The sequence below is a fragment of the Carassius carassius genome, chromosome 31 (genome assembly GCF_963082965.1).
Source record: "Carassius carassius chromosome 31, fCarCar2.1, whole genome shotgun sequence".
Lineage (NCBI taxonomy): Eukaryota > Metazoa > Chordata > Actinopteri > Cypriniformes > Cyprinidae > Carassius > Carassius carassius.
In genome coordinates, this window is record NC_081785.1 from 19,028,655 (window position 1) to 19,048,884 (window position 20,230).

At 41.6% G+C, this 20,230-nt stretch overlaps 1 pseudogene; it reads right to left on the minus strand.

Annotated features, from left to right (window-relative positions):
- Nucleotides 1-968: 968 nt before the first annotated feature.
- LOC132111934 (D-glutamate cyclase, mitochondrial-like) lies at nt 969-19,373 on the minus strand (annotated as a pseudogene).
- Between the last annotated feature and the right edge of the window lie 857 nt (nt 19,374-20,230).

Here is a 20,230-nt window from a genome sequence, read left to right on the forward strand (position 1 = left end):
TTAAGTGTTTCAGCATATGATATTCCTTCTTCCATTCTCACGTTTTGAACCTTAATTGCATCTTTCCTTACTTCACAACCTCCATAAGCTGCACTGTGCTCCCCCCCCCCACAATTACAGCATTTTGGGGTTTTACCTCGTCCGCATTTACCATACTCATGATCCCCTCCATCTTTGTTTGCCTCTACATACAGCAGCCACATGTCCATATTTTTGGCATTTGAAACACCTTAATGGAGGAGGAATGTATAATCTGACTCCATAGCTGACAAATCCCAAAAATACTCTTTCTGGTCATTTGGACTCATCAAAGGCCAACATAACTGAAAGACTGTCCGTTTTCTCATTGTTTCTGAAACATTTCAAGCGTTTGACTTCCTTAACTGCTGCTCCCTTTACACTTCTTTTAATCATCTCATCTGAAACATCCAAAGGAATTCCAGATATTACACCACTAATCCAGTTTCTCTCTTCTGGAATTGAGCATTCTATTTAATGTCCGATCATTGATTTAATTCCCAAAGCTGCTTTTTGTTGCCTCCTATCTTTACAAAACAACAACAGTCTTCCATCATTCATAGTTTTTATATTCTCTACAATCCCTACACTTTCTTTAATTGCTTTTGTAAGTTTCAAAGGGTTGATATTACTCACAGAGTCGGCAGCAAACTTTATCATTACTTTATATTCCTCCTTCTTCCTTTGTGCCAGTTGACTTCCCTTATCGCTTTCTGTGTCTGAAATTAAATCACGACTTTTCTTTCTTTTCTTTGTTTTAACTATGTTCCACCCTAAATTTGAATTTCCCCCACTATCTTCCTCAATTCTATCTTCCTCCATTCCCGGATCACTTCCGGAATCTACGTCAGTTCCTACCATCCTTACACCAGTCCATCACAATCCAGGCGTTTGCCTACGCCGTTCACCCTCTGCTCCAACCTAACCTGCTTTTTCTGGAGAGGAAGTCATTACCTAGGAGTGTCCGACGCAGTGCCTAACCGGATACTCACGGACATGACGTAACCTGGTTCCCGCCGAATCTGACCCGACAGAAATAAAAAAAAATATTGAATTTTAAGATTATTTGTAGTACAGTATTTTTATGTACTGGCTTTATCATAGAATTTCATTATTTTTAAGTAAACCTTGCATAGCGCAGCTTTAAACCCCATATTGCATTTACATTTACATTTACATTTAATCATTTAGCAGACGCTTTTATCCAAAGCGACTTACAAATGAGAACAATAGAAGCAGTCAGGTCAACAAGAGAACAACAACAGTATACAAGTGCCATGACAAGTCTCAGTTAGTCTAGTTTAGAACGCATAGGTAGGTTTTTTTATTATTATTATTATTTTTTTTTATTTATAAAATTAAAAGACAAGAAAAGGAAAAGTGCTAGTGTTAATTGGTTAAGTGCAGGCGAAAAAGATGAGTCTTTAGATGTTTCTTGAAAATGAGTAAAGACTCAGCTGTACGAATTGAGATTGGGAGGTCATTCCAGCAGCTGGGCACAGTCCAGGAAAAGGTCCGTGAGAGTGATTTTGAACTTCTTTGGGATGGTACCACAAGGCGTCGTTCACTTGCAGAGTGCAAACTTCTGGAGGGCACATAAGATTAAACCAATGATTTTAGATAAGTTGGTGCCGTGCCAGTGGTCGTCTTGTAGGCTAGCATCAGTACCTTGAATTTGATGCGAGCAGCTACTGGTAGCCAGTGTAACCTGATGAGGAGAGGAGTAACGTGAGCTTTTTTTGGCTCATTGAAGACAACCCTTGCTGCTGCATTCTGGATCAATTGCAGAGGCTTGACAGTACATGCAGGAAGGCCCGCCAGGAGAGCATTACAATAGTCCAGTCTGGAGAGAACAAGAGTTTGGACAAGAAGTTGGGTTGCTTGCTCTGACAGGAAGGGTCTTATCTTCCTCATGTTGTATAAGGCAAACCTGCAGGACCGGGTAGTTGTAGCAATGTGGTCTGTGAAGCTTAACTGATGATCCATCACAACTCCTAGGTTTCTAGCTGTCCTCGAAGGAGTAATGGTTGATGAGCCCAGCTGTATAGAGAAGTTGCGATGAAGCAATGGGTTAGCTGGAATTACCAGGAGTTCTGTCTTCGTAAGGTTAAGCTGAAGGTGATGGTCAACCATCCAGCTAGAGATGTCACTCAGACAGGCTGAAATGCGAGCAGCTACTGTCGGGTCATCTGGTTGGAATGAGAGGTAGAGTTGGGTGTCATCAGCGTAGCAGTGATAAGAAAAACCATGCTTCTGAATGACAGATCCTAATGATGTCATGTAGATGGAGAAGAGAAGTGGTCCAAGTACTGAGCCTTGAGGAACCCCAGTAGCAAGGTGGTGTGACTTTGAAACATCGCCCCTCCAAGACACACTGAAGGATCTGTCAGAGAGGTAGGACTTAACCCACAGGAGTGCTGTTCCAGAGATGCCCATCTTTCTGAGGGTGGACAGGAGAATCTGGTGATTAACAGTGTCAAAAGCAGCAGAAAGGTCCAGTAAGATGAGTACCGAGGATTTTGAAGTTGCTCTTGCTAGTCACAGGGCTTCAGTAACCGAGAGCAGAGCAGTCTCAGTTGAGTGGCCACTTTTGAAGCCAAATTGGTTGCTGTCCAGGAGGTTGTTCTGTACAAGGAACATAGAAAACTGGTTGAACACAGTTCGCTCAAGTGTCTTTGCAATGAATGGAAGAAGGGATACCGGTCTGTAGTTGACTGAATATTGTTATAAATTGTTAATATTGTTATAATACCGTAGTTGCTATATTGTTGACTGAATAATCAGTAGGATGTGTAAGTTACCTTGTTTGATGGACACAATGTTTGTAATATCTTGAAATCAATTGTTTGTTTTTTTTTAGCAAATTTTTTAACAAAGGCAGCCCTTTTGATTACGTTCCCATACTCATATTCATCTGTGAGAATATGTAAAGTTTGAGTCGGCTCTGACTCTGGTCACAGATGTGTGTCTTGGTTCCTGTGGCTGTCTGACGTGTCCGTGATGCACTTTACACTGACATGAAGCAAGATTGAGATTTCGAAGCCACTGTATGATGTCAGAATGGTAAGGGTGAAAGGTCAATCCACCCACCTCCAGTCCTAGGTTTGCCGTTTTGCCGCTACGGATGCCATATTTCACCAAAATGTGGAGCATCTCTTCCTCCTGTTATTTGAATAAAAGCACCACATCAAGTCATCTTTGTCTTTGCAGCTGGATTTTTTTATTTATTTTCTTTTTGTTTTTAATCTTTGGTAATGCATTCAGTGGTAATGGTCTTTTATTTTAAGCCACATGTGGGAGTGGGAACTTTAAAAACAGGAAAAGTATTATTAAATCATCAGTCCATAGCAGCCACTGAGTAGAAACTTCACAGAGGCCAGAAAATATTTAGGCTAACAGAAAGGAATGTGAATACAGGGTTAACGGGCCGGTTCCCGCTGTCGTGGCCGTGATAATTATATCGTATACTGGGAGAGGTTCTGAAGTGGTCTGCAGATCACCGCAAATATAAAAATGGCCAGTGTTGACTGGAAGCAGCACTGCGACGCGCTTGCAAGTTTTATACCAGTGGATTTCAACTAAAAAATATATATAATGAGATACAAAGTTAACAGTGTGAGGTGAATATCATGAGGTGACATGCATAAACACTTCCAAAGACACCCTTAGACTGCAATGCAATACTTTTTTTAGAAGAACAGATGCTTTAATGTAATGTAGGACTGAATTTAGCCATCATAATCATCAGCCATCATCTTTTATTTTTGATAATGTGTTACCTTGGCTACAGTGTGCTCTATTGATCAGGTCTGGCTGACAGACCCAAGCCCCCCTGGAGGTAGCGCCAGTGTATTGGACAGAGTTTAAGAACATAGAGGGCACAGGCGACAGCATAGCCACAGCTGGACACTTCACAGGAAGTGGACATTAAGTATGCTAAGAAAAGATTGTTCATGGTACACAATCATTGTGGTGCAAATACAAGCTTTTCTAGACATCTCAATAATACACTCAAACAATCAAACAGTTTGGAATAAATGTTTTTGAAAGAAGTCTCTATGCTCACCAAGCTTACACTTATTTGATCAAAATAAAAATGGTTACATTGTGAAATATTATTACAAGTGAAAGAAACTGTTTTGTAATACATTTTAAAATGTTATTTAATCCTGTAATTGCAAAGCTAATTTTTCAGCAGCCATTAATCCAGCATTTTTCACTATGAACTACCATTCAAAAGTCTGGGGTAAGATCTAAAACAAGAAAAAAATGAAAAAGAAACAAATACTTTTATTCAGCAAGGATGCTTTAAACTGATTAAAGGTGATAGTAAATATATTTATAATGTTACTAAAGATTTCAAATAAATAATGTTCACTGAACTTTATATTCATCTAAAAATCCTAATATATATATATATATATATATATATATATATATATATATATATATATATATATATATATATATATATTTATATATATATATATATGTGTGTGTGTGTGTGTGTGTGTGTGTATTATGTTAATAGAAATAAAGCAGCATGTTTTCAACATTAATATTAAGAACCACTATTAATAACTGAACACCAAATCAGCATATCAGTATGATTTCTGAAAGATCATGTGACACTAAAGAAACCTGAAAAGAGTCATTTTAGAATGTAATATTCTTTCACAACTGTATTTTTTATTAGATAAATGCAGTCTCTGTGGAAATGTAAAGAAATGCAGTTTAGTGATATCCGAATCATTCGATGTAACCGGATCTTCTTGAACCAGTTCAACAAATAGTACTGAATAGTTTGAAACAGTTCTAGTCTCCAATAAGCATTAATCCATAAATGACTTAAGCTGTTAACTTTTTTAACATGGCTGACACTCCCTCTGAGTTCAAACAAACCAATATCCCGGAGTAATTCATTTACTCACAGTACACTGACTGAACTGCTGTGAAGAGAGAACTGAAGATGAACACAGAGCCGAGCCAGATAACGAACGAAAGATTGACTCGTTCACAAGTCAAGAACCGGTTGCATCGGTTTTCGGATCACCAGTAGTGATGGGAAGTTTGGTTCTTTTCCGCGAACCGGTTCTTTCGGACAGTTCGATTTAATAAACCGGTTGAAGAAAATGGTGCTCGACGTAATGACGCCATTGGCTATGATTGCCCTTGATTAAAGCCTTCATTTTACCCGCGCTCATAACATTAGCACAGAATCAGTTCAGAATCAATCACCAAAAGAATCAGTTCGGTTCTGACACTCTGTGTGTCAGTCTGTTTCATGCTGAATCAAGCATGCGCAGTATCATCAGCTCCTCGGTTTTCAAATCGGACGCGTCGGACAGAAATGGTTCTTGACTCGAGAACGAGTCAATCTTTTGTTCATTATCTGGCTCGGCTCGGTGTTCATCTTCAGTTCTCTCTTCACAGCAGTTCAGTCAGTGTACTGTTTGAGTAAATGAATTACTCCGGGATATTGGTTTCATGAGTTCACGCTTACATATAATTAGCTTAGGTATGGTATGCGTATTTGGTGTGCTGTCCGGGGAAGGGCTCCGAGCTCAGGAATGGCCCGAACCTAGAGTACCCCCCTTCCCCGTCTAATTATAAAGTGAACTTGAAGTGAGGAGATGGGGTGGAGGAGGGATGCTGATTAACCGTCAATGGATAGAGGTAAGTCAGCGATATTTATACTGTGGGATTGATTAGGCTAAGTATATGACGCGCTCCTCCCAAGGTATGTTATGCATATCTGACGCGCTCCTCCCAAGGTATGGTATGCGTATTTGGCGTGCTGTCTGGGGAAGGGCTCTGAGCTCGGGAATGGCCCGAACCTAGAGTACCCCCCAAAAAGCAAATGGACAAGAGGACAGCCGCCAGATTAAGGACACCCCCCAAAATAGCATTGAGTACTGGTGGGGGCTGATTTTATTTTCTGAGAAGTCATCTCGTTGGCGGGCCAGAAGAGCCTACGTACTCCAATGGGAGCGACTTAAGAGTTGGGAATGTAGGCCCTACCGGCTGCATGTACTGGACTATGTGGTTAGAGGCGCCTGGTCGGTAGGGCTCGAGCCGATGCTCAACAGGGGCTCACAGCGTTGGAATGGTGAATCCTACCGGCAGATGAGGAGGAGCGGCGTGGTTGTATAGCCCGACCGGGAGGGCCCGAGTTGCCTCGACTGGAATAGGTCATGGTGTCGGCGTACGGGCCCTACTGACTGATAAACCCCTGACTGTGTAAACCATACTTTCGTAACATATGACACTTTATAAACATTAAAAACACTGTGTACATACTTTTGAATTGTTGTTTATTGTTTATTTTTGTGCCAGAAAAGCTTTGTAACAAAGAGGACAACTATTCCAAAATAAATTAAAATAATAAAAAAGTAAATAATTAAAAATGAAATTAAAATTAAAAGATAATAAAGCCAGAGGGTCTAATAACCTTAACAAATGAACTTTAAAAGTACAATATACAAAAATAAAAACTAAATATTGCACAACAAGCTTTGCTTTTTTATATTATAATTTAAAATGAATATGTTTTAAAATAAATAACACTTTTGTGCCAAAATAAAAACTTTATATCAAAGAGGATAACTATTCCCAAAATAATTTTAAAACCATTTAAATAAAAAATAAATGAAAATAAAGAGATACTAAACAATAACAATAACAAATTACCTTTAAAACAACAACAACAACAAAAATATTGCACAACAAGCTAGTCTTTTTCTAAATAAATAAAAATAAATAAGCTTTAAAATAAATAACACACTGTGACTATATTTTGCATTAAAAAGAAAAAGGCTCCCTGACCTTGGATGGGCTGAGTTTTGTTTCTTCTATCTGAGATAATCTGCCCAGTTTTAGAAAAATTCTTTCAGATGGCACAGATGTGGCCACAATGCAAAGTCTTGTCTTTGACTTCAGAAAGGCTTTTGTATACTGGTGAACATCTCCTCCACCAGGCCAGAGGGTCTGATGTGCGGGGTAAGAGTGGCTCTGCAAGGTAGGCCTGCACCTTTATAGCATCTGAGGTCTTAGAAGAGGTAGCAGAAGGCCTCAAGCTTGCTACCCTCTCGTCAAAGTCTTCCCAAAACATGGCCCCTGCACTGGCAGTCGCACCAGGATCTGAAGTATCCTCTTCACTCTGAGCTGGGTTAAAACTGTTAAAGCTGAAGTTATCATAACCTTAATGTTTTAAACTAACATTAATAATTAAAATTCAAAATGTTATTTGCTTTTCATGTATGTCATTATGTCCTTTTTTGAGCAATCTTCTTATACATATATTACACCAATATGTCAAGTCTGCCTAGGAAAAGCAATTATTATACCAGCAAACTCAAAATTGGAGTAAAAATGAACAAACTAGTATACAAACTTTTTATTGTAAGCTTGGATTATTATATTATTATATAGCCTAGTGTTTATTTACCGATAGACAGTCAAAAAGACAAATTAATCAATATTTTATTTATAACAGGATTTTATTTATTTATAAAATAATAACAAACCACAGATCCTCAACAAACAGTAACAAAAACACAGTAACAGAAAATGTCAGAAATAGCGTATGGGGCTGTCACGTGATTAAGGAACGAGTCAAACTCGACCCGAGACCCGAAAGACTCATGAGATGAACTAATCAATTCTCTTTCCGGCTCAAGACTGTGTTAGTTTTGCGTATGTGGCTGTCATGTGATTAAGGAAGGACTTAAACCCGAAGACTTCTTGTCAGATAAGAGGTGAGCTAATCACAGACTGAAGACCCAGGTAAAGAATTAATATTTTTTTCTGTATCTTATAGCATTTTCGTTTTGTATTGTTTTTAGTGTGATCAACGTTTGCGTAAGTACTAGATGTGTTGGGGAAGTAACACATAACATTTTAATTACATTTTGCTAAAATGAACGAAATGACTCGAAAAAGGATTCGTTCATTTTGCTGAATGAGACTCAAAAGTCTGAGTCGGTAAAATGATCCGAACTTCCCATCACTAATGCTTACTGGAGACGTGAAACGTTTCAAACGATTCAGTTCGATTTGGTGAACTGGTTCAAGAAGATCCGGTTACATCAAATGATTCGTTCGCGAACCGGATATCACTACAGTTGAACACGCTCACAACAGACACGGAAGAGAAGACAATGCTGAATAAAGTCGTCGTTTTTGCTATTTTTGGACCAAAATATATTTTCGATGCTTCAAAAAATTCTAACTGACCCTCTGATGTCACATGGACTACTTTGATGATGTTTTTCTTACCTTTCTGGACATGGAAAGTAGACCGTACACACAGCTTCAATGGAGGGACTGAGAGCTCTCGGACTAAATCTAAAATATCTTAAACTTTATCCCGAAGATGAACGGAGGTCTCACGGGTTTGGAACGACATGAGGGTGAGTTATTAATTACATAATTTTTATATTTGGGTGTACTAACCGTTTAACTTGAATTTAATCTGAAAAATTCATTCAAATATAGTATCTAAATGAACTATTATTCAAAAAGTAAATTTTAAGGTATTCTTCTTATTATTCTCAATATTTTCCATTCTATTTCACTCGTAAACATGCCTAAATGTTGATTAAATGTTGGAGATCCAGCATCCTTTTTCTTCCAGCCAGCAGGAAGCATGAATGCACATTATGCAGTCTCTTTGTGATGAGAGCTTACCTGCTGCCACGTCACACCCAATCAGATTTTCATTAGGCATGTATGCTTTAACTGCTGCTTTGACTTTGCCCATACCAAGCTCATTACCTCCATCCCTGATCCCTGCACACACACACACACACACACACACACACAATTAATCCTGTACCAAAGGGCTGACAGATCTCATTAAGCCACTCCCTGGTGCCAACGAACGTATCATCAATTGGGAACAAACTCGGCGATTTAAGCATTGTGTTAGTTATAGAGATAAGGACATTGACTACATCAGAGAAGGTTTGGATAAAACCATCCAATCAAAAACTACTTCTATTTTATTATACAGTAACATTTTTTAGTGTAAGTTAATCACAGTGGTTTGAAACACTGAAGCTCTGGCTGTGTTGTTTGTGGTAGTGATGCCTGTGATATTGCTGGCAGTGGTGAAGAGTTTGTCTATGGTTGATTTTCACCCCTCTCATGTTGTAGTATTTCCCATCAGTAGCCCGACTGCTGCGCTCTATAGCCACCAAGTGGTCAAACCTTTTTAGTATACATATAAAAAAATTCAGTTCAACTACATGGCAAACAAGACATTGGCTGTGTTTGGAATAGCATACAAGCCTTCTTTCTGCAGTCCAGTATGTATAATGTGGCACAATGTGTAAATTTCCTGAATGCATAAAATTACCTGGACTGTCAATCAACTTGCATTTCTAGTTGTGCAACAAATTAACAAAGTAATTTTTTAACATCTTTTTCTTTGATTAAAGGGAATAATTCAGATTCAGTAGTTAAGCTCAATCGACAGCATTTGTGACAATGTTGAACTAATTTTCTTATCTATCATTATCTTTAAAGAAATGCAACAGTCTGTTACAGTGAGACACATAAAATGAAAGTGAATGTAGCCTATTCAGGAACATTAAAATATTCACTATTTCAATAGCTTAGCGACAGGATCTAAACAATATCTTTGTTCAAATTATTTTAGTGTGACACAATCACTTAACCTTTTCTGTGTAAAGTAGTATCTGATTTAACAAATTTAGTTATAGTGGTAACATAACATGTTAATCTTTAAAACGACTGTAAAACTGACAAGAGTTTAAAGTTTAAATAATAATATATACAGTTTAGAAGAATAATTAATATAAGTGATTTTATAAAATGATAAGCTTCACATTTATGCATTTCACAGCCTCACTGTAACCTCAAATTTTGCTTGTATTTTTTTAATATATTTTTTTAAAAGGTGTGACAAGTCATTATGATTTTTTGTGGTAATATTTTGCCACAAATGCTATTGATTGAGCTTAAGATATTGCATTTGCAATATTCCTTTAACAATGCTGAAAGTAAGGGATAATGCACAGTCAATATCATAAAAAAACTACATCACCCTGAAATTAGTTATTTTATGATAATGATTACCTGACCATTATATTACCACTTTTATTATTAGGCTAATCATCAAATAACTACATAAATGGCCATGAAATTTGAGACAGAAGAGACCACCGAGTGACAAGATACCAATGATCAGTTATACAGTATAGCAGCCGTCATACAAAAATATTTGTCTTCAGAATTCAGTTATCACTCATGAATTATGTACAGATGAAGTCATGAACTATAATAATACTGCTTAAAATGTTAATTGATGCATAATGTGCTCTGTTTAACATACTACTTATGTGGGATCTTAGAGCAGTAATGAGACCTAATTCACATACTATGTATTTGTCTTTAAAGGGGTCATATGACGTTGCTAAAAAAGAACATTATTTGGTATAATTAAATGTGTTTATGCGGTTTAAGGTTAAAAAACAATATTTTCCAAATACTTTACATTATTGTTTCTCCTCTATAACCCTGCCTTTCTGAAACGTGTAAATTTTTACAAAGCTCATCGTTCTGAAAAGCGAGGTGTGTTCTGATTGGCCAGCTATCCAGTGCGTTGTGGCCGAATGCCTCAAGCTGTGACGGAAATGTTACGCCCCTTACCATCAGTGGTGTAATGAAACAAAGTAAAAATATTTTGTTACAGTACTTAAGTATTTTTTGGGAGTATCTGTACTTTACTTGAGTTTTTATATTTCAGCCAGCTTTTACTCCACTACATTTCCTGATTAAAATGTATACTTTTACTCCGATACATTTCCCCTAAGGTCACAGCACTGTTTTGCATCTCTGAGCAATGGAGCAACTTATTGAATGAATCAGTTTTTTGAACGAATCGGTTGAATAAATGATTCAGTGAATCAGGTCAAATGCTTTGTTTCTGAATGAATCAGCTGTTTGAATGAATCGGTTTAATCTCAATGACTCACTCATTAACATACACTTGCTATCACCTAACTGGCGGTTTTAATTTCACATTTCGACTATTTTTTTTTATGTTTTAAATTATTTCAAATGTCAGTATAACGTTTTTTGTTAAAAACAAAACAGACATTTTTATACATCTTTGTATGCAGTTTAAATTAATCCATGTCCCCTCTGAGATACATAAACTGTGTAAATACATGCTATTTCAGATGCAGATTCCAGTACAATAAATATCACATAAAGTACTTTATCTTGAGTATGACTTTAAGGTACTTTATACACCACTGCTTACCATAGTGTGATGCTGCGTCCTGCTGAAATGATAAAACTTAAAAATGATAAAACTTATTGTAAACGAGGCATCCAGTGGGGACATAATCATGAATTATAATGACTTATACTGTCTTTTTATGCATTGCATTGCATCACATCACGCCCCGCTGTATAAACATAAAACCATGTCTGCATTTGTGATCGGAGAAACGACAAACAAGTGCTATTCTACACTGCTCAAAACTCACGTTTGAATAGTCAGTGGCAAATTCTTTAAATATGAAAACATAATTAGGTGCTTTCAGGCTTACAGTGAGTCAGAACAACAGGCACTGTAGGCTACTCTCAGAGGTTCAGGAAACAGTCCTCCGTAAAATGCGAACACATGAATATTTGGTTTAAACTGTTCTGGAACTTAACCACTGATTTCTAGTCGTGTCCTCTTTTGGAAGGCCAAACAAACTAGTTTCGCTTTCACAACAAAACACAGCATCTCCACGACATGACGGCGGCAGCAGCAATAATGAAGTGAAGTGACGTGACATTCAGCCAAGTATGGTGACCCATACTCAGAATTTGTGCTCTGCATTTAACCCATCCGAAGTGCACACACACAGAGCAGTGAACACACACACACACTGTGAACACACACCCGGAGCAGTGGGCAGCCATTTATGCTGCGGCACCCGGGGAGCAGTTGGGGGTTCGATGCCTTGCTCAAGGGCACCTAAGTCATGGTATTGAAGGTGGAGAGAGAACTGTACATGCACTCCCCCCACCTACAATTCCTGCCGGCCCGGGACTCGAACTCACAACCTTTCGATTGGGAGTCCGACTCTCTAACCATTACGACTGCCACGACTTCCCATGCAGCGAGAATAAAAGTTACTCCTTCTGTCTTTGCATGAACAATTATGCTGTGTTTTGCAAATCGTCCCACACAGTGACATAGACATGTGGGGGCCTGTTTAATTAAATGAGTTGTTTTAGGAGGGCCTGGACAAGTCTTAACTTTTAAATAGAATATTTCTTTTGCTGAGACTTTTAGATCTTATCTATTCACGAACAGCTTGTAAAACTCCAAAGAAAAAGGAAAACTTGAAATCGCATCATTGGCCTCTTTAATAGTATTCAAAATTCAAAATGAGTGTGTCCCAAATTGTATTATGTTAAAATGAGTATCCAAAAGGTACCCTCATGGTATACTATTTCCATTAACAATTTGAAGTGCAGATCCATGCACACTCTTAATATTGCTGGATGCAGATTCGATTAGAACTACAAACATGAATATAAAGTGTTACAAAACTACAGACATGGCAGATATGCAAGACCCACAATTAAGTATAGAGAGGTTTATGTAATGGTATTTTCTTAATAATATCTAACCTGAGGGAAAAAAAACTATATTAAATGTTATCTGCAATATATCTCATCTAGAACAACAATTTGAAACTTTTATAAAGATACATTTGGTCATTAACTTTTAAATGCATCATCATGCAAACACATGAGGAGAGTTCATGGCATTAAAGACACATGACTGGTAGACCAACGTGTCTTTTTATTTCTCTCCAATACGATAGGAAATGAAGTGTAATTGTAAAGGATGTTAACTGTGACTGTCGGGTCTCGGGGCTAATCACCTGTCTTTTTGGTGTGGGTGTGTGTGTGTTGGGATGGTTTGACAGCTCACCGCGTCTGCCTGTTTGTGTTTTCCCCGCCTCCCTTGTTTCCCTTGTTTCCCTTGTTTCCCCGTTGTTAACCGTAATTACTCGCTCAACAGGGAGTGTTGATCGGGCAGCCTGCCACCCAGCTCAACACCACCGCGCTGGATGTGCGGAAGATGGAAGTTCTCAGTGCCCGAGTCTCCAAACTCCTCACACGGGTGGACGATCTTCAGCGAGAGGCAACGAGCCGGGGGCCCGTTCCTCACACCGGTATGTCACACGAGTCCGAACCCCATGCCAACAATCCTCCGGTCTACGATGGCGATCCTATCGCCTGTCAAGCGTTTCTCTCCCAATCCTCGCTGGTGTTTTCTCTGTAGCCCCGGCATTACGCAAATGAAGAGACCAAGGTGGCTTACGTCCTTACACTCCTCTCGGGCCGTGCCCGCGAATGGGGGATCGCCGTTTGGAGATCGCGGGCTCCCTGTTGTGCCACCTTCGCGGATTTCAGTTTAGAGATGGCCAAATTGTTTGATCGCTCTGCTCAGGGTGACGAAGCGGCGGCCCAGTTATCACGACTGTCTCAGGGGAGGAGCTCCGTCACTGACTATGCTATCCAGTTCCAGACTTTAGCTGCGGCATGCGGCTGGAATGAGAGCGCGCTGCGCGCTCGTTTTCTTGAGGGGTTGGATTTCGCCATTTCGGATGAACTCGCGGCCATAGAGCTCCCGCGGGAATTGGATAGGCTCATTAGTCTCGCGCTCCGCATTGAGGGTCGTCTCAGCCGGCGCCGCAAACAACGGCAAACACCCGCCCCGTGGCGCCACCTAGAGTCCTCTTCAGCCAGTTCAGCCAGCCGACAGCCCTCGGAGGAGGAGCCCATGCAGTTGGGTCATCTACGGCTTACACCACGGCAGAAGCAGGAGCGTCTGTCGTCGGGGGCGTGTCTATACTGCGGCAAGGGAGGCCACTTCGCCCTTCAGTGCCCATTAAAGGGCCAGGGTCCACCAGGGAGGCGGAGAGTCCTGGTGGGCACGGTTCTCAGCTCAAGCTCTCCTGCAACACGCACTCAGCTGCCGTGCCAACTCTCCTTCCAGAGTCATTCACACACTGGACTCGCCCTTGTGGACTCAGGGGCTGAGGGGAACTTCCTTGATGCTGCCTCTGCTCAACGTTGGAAGATCCCGCTTGTTCCTTTGGTTAGTCCCGTTTCAGCATGGTCGTTAGTTGGCCGTCCCCTTACCACCATCACCCACGTCACTCCCAAGATAGACCTCCATATTGCTGGCAGTCATCATGAGTGGATTGAACTGTTTATTATTGATTCCCCTATGGCTCCTTTAGTTCTGGGACACCCATGGTTGCACAAGCACAATCCCCACATTGATTGGGTCAGTAATTCTGTTTTAGCCTAGAGTCAGTCTTGTCACGTGTCATGTTTGGGTGCTGCTTTTTGTCCTGTCTCTGTGTCTTGTGTTCCTCAGGAGGATCCCTCTGACCTGACTTGTGTTCCGGCGGAGTACCATGATCTTCGGGCGGTCTTCAGTAAGGCCCGGGCCACCTCGCTACCTCCGCATCGCCCTTACGACTGTGCCATTGATCTCCTCCCGGGCTCTTCTCCGCCTAAGGGTCGTTTATATTCCCTTTCAGGTCCTGAGAGAGAGGCCATGGACAAGTACATACGTGAGTCACTTCAGGCTGGGCTCATCCGCCATTCCTCCTCTCCCGCTGGTGCAGGGTTTTTCTTTGTTCAGAAGAAGGACGGCTCCCTGCGCCCTTGTATTGATTACAGAGGTTTTAATGACATTACTATCAAGAACAGGTACCCCCTACCTTTAATGTCTTCTGCTTTTGAATTATTACAGGGAGCTCGGGTCTTCACCAAGTTAGACCTGCGCAACGCCTACCACTTGGTGCGCATTCGGGATGGGGATGAGTGGAAGACGGCATTTAACACCCCTTCGGGACACTACGAGTACTTGGTTCTTCCGTTTGGTCTGACCAATGCTCCAGCCGTTTTCCAGGGACTCGTCAACAGCGTGTTGGGTGACATGATTAATCAATTTGTCTTTGTGTATTTGGATGATATTTTGATTTTTTCTTCTTCTCTCCAATTACACACCCAGCATGTCAGACGGGTTCTCCAGCGGTTACTAGAGAACCAGTTGTTTGTCAAGGCGGAGAAGTGCGAATTCCACGCTGAGTCTGTTACGTTCCTTGGCCATATTATTTCTACGGAGGGGATCAAGCCTGATCCTGCTAAGATTGAAGCTGTTGCCCAGTGGCCGGTCCCTGACTCCCGGAAGGCTCTGCAGCGTTTCCTGGGTTTTGCCAACTTCTACCGGCGTTACATCCGGAATTTTGGTCAGATCGCTGCACCGCTGACAGCCTTAACCTCCACTAAGGTGTCCTTCAGGTGGAACCGGGAAGCGCAGGTAGCCTTTGACATTTTAAAGTCCCGTTTTGTCTCTGCACCTGTTCTGATGGTTCCAGATCCCGAGGCCCAGTTCATTGTCAAGGTTGATGCTTCGGACGTTGGGGTTGGCGCAGTTCTATCTCAGCGTTCCCTCCATGATGGGAAGGTTCATCCTTGTGCATTCTTCTCTCGTCGTCTCAGCCTTGCAGAACGTAACTATGACATCGGCAACAGAGAGCTGCTGGCGGTACGATTGGCCTTGGGTGAGTGGCGTCATTGGTTGGAGGGGTCAGCGCAGCCCTTCTTGGTCTGGACGGATCACAAGAACCTAGAGTACATCCGTTCGGCCAAGAGGCTGAGCTCGCGTCAGGCCCGCTGGGCGCTCTTCTTTGCCAGATTCAACTTTACCCTCTCGTACCGGCCGGGATCAAAGAACACCAAGCCTGATGCCCTCTCTCGCCTGTTCGGTGCTCCGGGGGGGGAGTTTGCGGCCGAGGCCATCCTTCCTGAGGGGGTGGTGGTCGGGGCTCTTTCGTGGGGTATCGAGCAGCGAGTTGAGGAGGCCGGTCGAGGGATGCAGGTGCCGGGAGAGTGTCCGGCGGGCAGGTTGCCGGTGCCGGCTACGCTGCGCTCTGAGGTCCTTGAGTGGGGTCATTCATCCAGGTTAGTCTGCCATCCAGGTATTCGGACAACGTTGTCTGCCATCCGACAGCGTTTTTGGTGGCCTACTATGGCCGCAGATGTTAGACAGTTTGTGTTGGCCTGCCCCACATGTGCCCAAAGTAAGCCTGTCAATCGCCCTCCTGATGGTCTACTGCATCCTCTCCCTATCCCTTCCCATCCTTGGTCACACATTGCCCTTGATTTCGTCTCTGGGCTTCCTCCGTCAAAGGGAAACACTGTAGTTCTCACGGTGGTGGATCGCTTTTCCAAAGCGGTACATTTTATTCCCCTGCCCAAGCTACCCTCCGCCCGGGAGACCGCCCAACTGGTGGTGGATCACGTCTTCCGTCTCCACGGGTTACCGGTGGATGTGGTTTCAGATAGGGGTCCCCAGTTCGTCTCCCGGTTCTGGAGGGAATTTTGTAGACAGATTGGGGCCTCTGCTAGTCTGTCATCTGGTTTTCATCCTCAGACCAATGGGCAGTGTGAGCGGGCCAACCAGGATCTAGGAAGAATGCTCCGCTGTCTAGCATCCAACAATCCGAGTTCCTGGTGTCAGCAGCTCTCCTGGGCAGAATACGCCCATAACACCCTTCCTGCGGCCGCGTCAGGTATGTCCCCTTTTGAGTGTGCTATTGGTTATAATCCACCTCTGTTCCCATCACATGAACCCGACGCAGCGGTTCCATCCGCCCTGGCTTTCGTCCAGCGCTGCCGTCGCACCTGGGAGAGAGTCAGGAGGATTTTGGTCCAAGCCTCTGACAGAACCAAGGCTGCAGCTGATCGTCGCCGGTCCTCTCCTCCTACCTATGTGTGTGGTCAACGGGTTTGGCTCTCTACCAAGGATCTGCCTCTCCGGGCGCCTTCTCGTAAGCTGGCACCCAGATTCATTGGGCCTTTCCGCATCACCAAGGTGGTTAATCCGGTGGCGATCAGGCTCAAGCTCCCTCCTACTCTTGGTCGGGTTCACCCGGTGTTTCATGTTTCCAGGGTCAAACCTGTGTTCTCTTTCCCCCTTAATCCTGCTTGCAGTCGCCCCACCCCCCCACCCCCTCGTCTTGTGGATGGATCTCCTACCTATACGGTTAAGAGATTACTCGATGAGCGGCGCCGCGGCAGGGGGTTTCAGTATCTTGTGGACTGGGAGGGGTATGGTCCAGAAGAGAGGTGTTGGGTGCCCGCCCGGGACATTCTGGACCGCTCGTTGATTGAGGACTTCCGGCGGCATCGAGGTAGGCCCCTTCCTAGAGCGCCAGGTGACGCTCCTGGGAGGGGGGGTACTGTCGGGTCTCGGGGCTAATCACCTGTCTTTCTGGTGTGGGTGTGTGTGTGTTGGGATGGTTTGACAGCTCACCGCGTCTGCCTGTTTGTGTTTTCCCCGCCTCCCTTGTTTCCCCGTTGTTAACCGTAATTGCTCGCCACCTGTTCTCTATGTCCTTCTAATTTTTTCCCCTTTATTATTCCCTGTGTTTCTCTGTCTATTGTCAGACTGTTGTTATTCGTACCGATAGCTCCGATCATCTAGCAGCTCTTTGTACTCACCCTGTCGTGTCTAGTCCTCAGGCTCCAGTGTGTTTAGCTTATTTCTCTGCTCTATTTCTTACAAGCCCAGAGCTCCTAGTAGCATCTGCTGTTCATCCTGTCACTGCGAGTGAAACCTGTGAAACGTGACTCATCTGCTGTTCATCCTGTCACTGCGAGTGAAACCTGTGAAACGTGACTCATCTTCTCTGTCCCCGCTTTGTGAATAAAGCCTTGAGTTTACCCGCATCTGAATCCAGCCTGCTTTCTCCCGACAGTGACAACATGATTGAAAGTGCAGTTTAAATGGTGACGGGTTGCACGTAACTAAGTGACAGAGTGGTCTGTTAAAGATGCAATTATGACAAAGTAGTATGTCCCAAAACTCCAAAAAATAATGGTATGTCCATTATTCTGCTACATAATCAAATGTATGTTTTTCTTCACAAAAATAGTGCATGCTTTTAGGGTTTACTGTGGGCAAATTGGGATGCTGCACATGAGAAAGCAGTGGATGGAATTACACTGGGCTTAGTGGGATCTCCATCACACCACAGGAAGTGAGGTGCTGAGTCAGGGCCATTACTCTGGAAACATATTACTGGCACTGCAGTCTTTGTTACGCCTGTTACAAAATCAACACAAATCATAGCCAAACAAATGTAATAAATACAATAAAACAGTAATGTGTCGCTTTCACATCAGGTTAGCATAACCCAAGAATATCTCCACAACACTAAATCAGCAATGATGGAGGCACGTTTCTCCACAGCATCCTGCATGATGTGCTGATTCATCTCCAAAGCACGCCCATCCGTCACGATGACCAGCTCTTTGCAGAGTACTTGAAGCATAGCTGCCATGGCGATGGCCCCAGGCGGGCCATCAGTCTCTTCAGGGGGGCTGTGCGTGTAGTGTGTGGGGAAACCAGTGGTGATGAGAAAGACAGGCCTTTAGGAGCTCATCTTGCAAGAACAGGGCCTGGATGCCCCTTGAACCTGCATGCAAACCAAAGAGTTACTACTGTATGTGTCTTTAAAGTCATGATGAAACAGAACTAGCAACAGATCTACTGTATACTTCTTGTTGGAAGGTCCAAGTATAACATTTTGTTAAAACATTACAGAAAAAAAAACAATTGCAATGTCAGACAGTGATGCCAAAGACTAATTTGTACACTTATTGTACAAAGTAGTGTAAACTACTACACAAAAATGGCTATGTTGTTTATGGACTTACACTGACACCTAGTGGCGTGGATGTAGCATTACACAATTATTTTGAGTTTGCAACGACATTCTGGAAATTCAAGTTTTGCGGGATATTATTTTAAAGTACCTTTTAATGGTATATTGTAAATATTGGGTCACCAGTAAGATTTGAAATTATTTATTTTAAAAATGTTTTTATTGTATTTACTCAGTAACCCAGGCCATACAGATTTAAGAAAAATATTGGTATTATTAGAGAATATATTTATGACATTATCATTTATATTATTTTTTTTATAAATATTAAAAATATTAATATTATTTCATTCTTTTTACAGCTTATTTGTACTATATTTTTATGGTGTGATTTTAATGTTATCTTATGGGAGATTGTGGGAGCTAACACTAATCACGGATGCCCAGCAGCTCTGTAAAAGAATCAATGGTGTTTAAGAGATGTTTGAAGTGTTAATTTTTCCATCTCCAAGCCCCTACAATGTTAACTGTTTGAGTATGTTTAGACATGTTTTGATCCGACACACACAGTTAAGTATTACAAATGGGCTCACAGGAGCAAATTCCACCATTAGTCATACCCTCCATGAACCTACTGGGTATTTGCAATGGTCCCAGAAAGTATTTGGACACTTAAGCGTATGAATCTCATTTGTTAGATAACAGCATTTCAAAGCCATTTTTGTTATTGTTAACTAAAATCTGTATTTTTGGCCAGAACAAAGTTAAAATGCCTTAATGATGGATTTATTTCTCACAAACACACAGCTTTTTGCTTCACAAGATAATTGACAGACTGTGTGGATTACTTTCTATCAGCTGTTTGGACTCTCATTCTGATGGCACCCTACATTTCTCCAAAACTGTTGTGATGAGGAAACAAACTCATCCATATATTTGATGGCCTGAGGGTGAGTATATTTTCAGCAAAATTTTGGGTGAACTTTAATTGAAATAAAGTAAAATACTAGATGAATAAAATACTAGATGAATTTTTTTTTTTTGTAATTCAGTAAGTTCTCAAGGCAATCAAAAGCTTTTTTAAAGCATCAAGTTTTTGGGGTTTTAACAGATATATAAATAAGTGCTATGGAAAAGGAAGGAAATGACTAATTATGAATTTGAGGGGAACTGAAAAACTGATCTACTGAAAATCACATTAAGATCATTATAAGTGGTATATGAATAGTGAGAAACTTTGAAATAAGAACATACTAGGGTGCCCAATATGGATGGGATTTTAATTAAATCAATTCAATTATAAAAATGAAATCCAGATTAACAATTTAATTATAAAACTGTATGCAAAATACTTTATTTAAATTTTTTTTTTTTATTTTCCCTGTCACAATGCATTGTGCCTGTCGAATTGAAAAATAAAATGCAGTTGGTTATTTGCAGTGTTGGGGAAAGTTACTTTTAAAAGTAATGCCTTACAATATTGC